The sequence below is a fragment of the Mustela lutreola genome, chromosome 14, assembly GCF_030435805.1.
Source record: "Mustela lutreola isolate mMusLut2 chromosome 14, mMusLut2.pri, whole genome shotgun sequence".
Taxonomy (NCBI): Eukaryota; Metazoa; Chordata; class Mammalia; order Carnivora; family Mustelidae; genus Mustela; species Mustela lutreola.
Window position 1 is genome coordinate 16,497,595 of NC_081303.1, and position 4,018 is coordinate 16,501,612.

Below are 4,018 nucleotides of genomic sequence, written 5' to 3' on the forward strand. Positions count from 1 at the left end.
AGTGGTTTTCCTTGCAGGTGACTCAGGCTGGAGCTGAGTGGCCCTGGACCATCACAGCGACTGCCCGACGAGTCCCCTCGGTGCACACTGTGCCTTTTTAATTTGCTTGTATCATTTATTCCACAACGCAGGCTGTGGGTTACACAGTGGTTAAAGCTAGAATACGGAAAGAACAGATCGACAATCAGTGCAAACGTGCAGGCGCATTTGGATTCTAAACGTGCAGGCCGCTTAGCCACGTCAGCAGACAAGCCTCCCAGAGCTCCCCATCCCGCAGGCTGGACCGGCCTGAGTCTGTTCGGCAGGAGGTGGTGCAGACGAGCTGGCCAGCCCACCCCAGCCCTTGAGAAATGAGAGCTTTCTCTGGGGTAGCTGACTCAATTGGACAGTGTTGGTGTCTACCAAGAACTAGTAACATGTTTTTGGCCCATCTTGGTGGAGATGATCACTAGGGAACAGCCCTAAGATCGCCTGAAGGGTTCCAGGTGGTTCTCGGGCTGCATTTCTCTGGGCTGCTGCCGCAAGTCTTCCTTCACACCCCTCACATCTGTCCGTCAGGGAGTTCTGCAGCGCACAGCACGGGGAGGGAGCTAGGTAGCAGTCCGGTCCCCTTGGGAAACTTCTGGCCTCCATCTTTTTAAACAAGAGAGTAGGAAGAGGTAAGTAGGCATTGCCTCGCTTTCACATGAAGTGACGGGCCAGGAGCGTAAGGATGCTGGCCCCGTGCTTCGTCGCACTTTGAGGTCCCCGGGATTCAGGCACGTGGTGGCAGGCTAAAGGAAGGCCTAAAACACCACTTTGGCTGCTGCATCTGCTACAGGCGCCTTCCCACGATTAAAATGAGGTCAGTCAGGCTTTGAAATGCGTAGTCAGTGAATTCCTGGGATCAGCCTTCTGGCCACCCTGGCTCTCATCAGTTGGGATCGTCCCCTTACTTTCTGGTGTGTTGCAACTGCTGTGACTTTTGCCTGGAGAATCTGCAAGCCTAGACTTCTTCAGGCTCCCGATGTAGGGGTGGGGCTGGGTCACACCGAGCCAGGTTGCTCCTGGCGATTCCACAGTAGTGGGAACGCGGAGAGCGGGAACGGGGACATGCACAGAAGACGGTTAGCTGTGTGAAGGGAAGGAAGACACAGCTGTCCCTTGGAGGACAGCTTCTTCCAGCCAGTGTCTGCAGGCTGCTCACGGGACGCAGGACAGAGATGGTGTTGGGCTGTGGACCAGCAACCCACTGTCCCACCCTCGCCAGCGTCTCGGCTTGACTGGCCCAGGGACTCCCAGGACTTCAGAGCCACTTCCCGTGTTGGGCGCGTACAGCGCAGGGAGGGTGCGCTCTCTGGAGAGACAGGCGCCCTCTGTGTGTGTCGCTGGTTTTTTAAGATCAACTGAAGTTGATCTGTTTTGGGTTTTGTAAGTGACTTCCTCGTGCTCATTCCCGATTCGGTGGTGGGAGAAGGGTTCCTGGTTCCCGCCAGGAACATAACGTCTCCTGCACTCAGACGGCAGCACCGTCGAAGGCAGTAGCAGCCTCTTGGGTTTGGGGGGGGGGGTCGGCTGGCTTGAAGAGCCCTTTTGAGAGCACCGGCCAGAAAGCCGGGGAGACTGCATGAAGTTCCCTACAGCCCCCTCCCTGGAAAGCAGCAGCATTGGTGCCTCACTTAGAAGTACAGCCCCCAGAGGCCTCCGATTTGAGGCGTGTCTCCTCACACAGGAGGCTGGCACGTGCCTGGGCCAGGGCCCCACGGAGCCACCGCAAGCCAAGACGATTCCTTGGCTCCTCCATGGCTAATCGCCTTGACATTCTCTTAAAGGAACTCACCTAGTGCTCACTGTGCTCATAGACTAATACCCTAGTAACCCTCTATTACCGAGGGTAAGTGCTACATGGGAGCAGTTTCCTCCTTGCTAAAACGATATGGATGAATTTTTCAAATGAAACGAGAACTTCTACAGGCATTTACAATATTTGGATCTGTTTTTGGCTCCAAGAGGGCAATGAGCTAGCGACCGTCATCTGGCTGGTAGACCTTAGGGTAGGTGGCTTCGGAATCCCGGAGCCAATTAAAGTCAGAAAGGAAAACAAACTCCCCACCTCTCCAGTTTCCAGGGATAACTGGTATGAGCAAAAACGGGGCCCAAGTGGCTATGGAAGAATCTACATTTGCGGAGATGTTTAAGAAAAGCGTAGAGGAAACCCCAAATCCAAGCGCTAAGCCGGCCCTCTGGGTAAATCACGTTGCCGGGGAGCCTGGCTCCTTTCAGGGACTTGCTGGGCAAACTGAAGGCCAGCTCCGCTCCATCTTCGTCCTTTCTCTTTCCTGCCCCAGCTGGTAGTCAGGACTGTAATGTCGAATGAAAATCAGCGACCGTACTGATCACGTTACTCCTGCGAACCAGTAAACACCAGGGAAAGAGAACAAGACCCAAGACAAGCATTTTGGAGTGTCTTTAAAAGTTGGTCTTTTGTTTCTGGTTTTGTCTTTTTTTTTTTTTTTTTTTTTTTTTGGTTGTTTTTTTTGAGCGTGAAACATGAAAACTAGTAAGATCACTGGGGCCATTAGATCTTCATCCTGAAGCTCACGTTGCAGAAAGTGTAGCTAGAACAAAGGACATTAACGTCTCTGAAGCTCAAGCTGGTTATTTTGAGATAACTGCCTCCCTGCAGGACGGGCGGTAAGGCCTCAGCCGAGCAGAAGTGCCCACTGACGGTGCACGTCTGGCCCCCCAGGCTCCTGCGTGACCCCTCCCACGCACCCCGACTGACATCTCTGTTATATCCGCGGAAATAATGACCACACCTCCTCAGCCAGCAGCAGCTGGAAGGCCTGAGGAGGCTCATTTTTAAACACTGCACTTTAAAAATTGGAAACCGTGACATGAAGAAAAATTCAATTAAGCGGAAATGAGTTTTGTTTTATTGGCTGCTGCTGACGGGCTCTGGGCATGCTGAAAGCTAAATAAAAAAGCACATCACTGGCTCTCTCTTTCTTGGATTGGTCAGTTGGCCCTTTTTGCAGTAGTTGCTCTAACTGCTCTAACACGGTGACCGGAGCCAAAAAAAGAGAGCGTGGCAAAGTCATCCCATCCACACACTGCTTGGTAGGACCCCACGGAAAGCACAGTTTCATGCTGCTAGCTCTGGTGAGGAGGCAGCTGCAGGTCTGGGAGGTGTGCCAAGCATTCCTTTCCTTAGGGAGGCAGAGCACAGGTGGACAGGGGAGGACACCCCCGCTCTCGTCTGCGGCCCACCTAGAGACCAGAATCATGTGTATGTCCCCACTCGAGGACTGTGTGCAGCCAAACGTGTGGGTTCAGGGCTGCAGGGACCCAGAAGCTGCTCTGAACTTGCATTCAGACCTCAAAGCCCCAGATCCCCTAAGCTCTGGATTGTGGCCCTCACCCTTGGCAGTGTAAATTTTGTACAGTTAAAAAGAAATGAAGTCTCATTTCCTGGGGAAAAAACAAAACAAAACAAAAAAGAACAAAAAAAGGACCCACCCATCCTTATTTATTGCCGTGTGACTTTGGAACACAGAAGCTGGTGCGTTTGTTTGTATACGCCTCCTGTGTGTTGGCATGAGATGTGTATGGTAAAACTATGTCAAATAAATATGGACATTCTTTAGAAGCGGATGTGTCTTGCTTTTCATTTTGGTTCTCTGGATGTTTTTTCTCTTGATATAATTAGGACAAAAAGCCAAGCTGACATGGGGTCCTTTCACCACTGGAAAGAGACCCAAAATACAACTCTGAATGCCAGAACGACTAACAGCCATGAATACCAGAAGTGCCCAGTAAGGGTTCGATTAGAGGAAGTGCTCTGGCTTTGCTGACAGCAATTTTCTGGATTCCAATTCTCTGCTTCTAAACTTAGGGAATGGGCAGAGAAAACCCATTGGCCACATAATGTTAGTTAATGTTTGTCCTGGTGCATTTTTTAAAAAGTCGTTCCCACTTCAACATTTTCTCCCCAGGGAAAGAATGTGCAAACATCTGTGGTTGGGCGAGAGGTGGACAG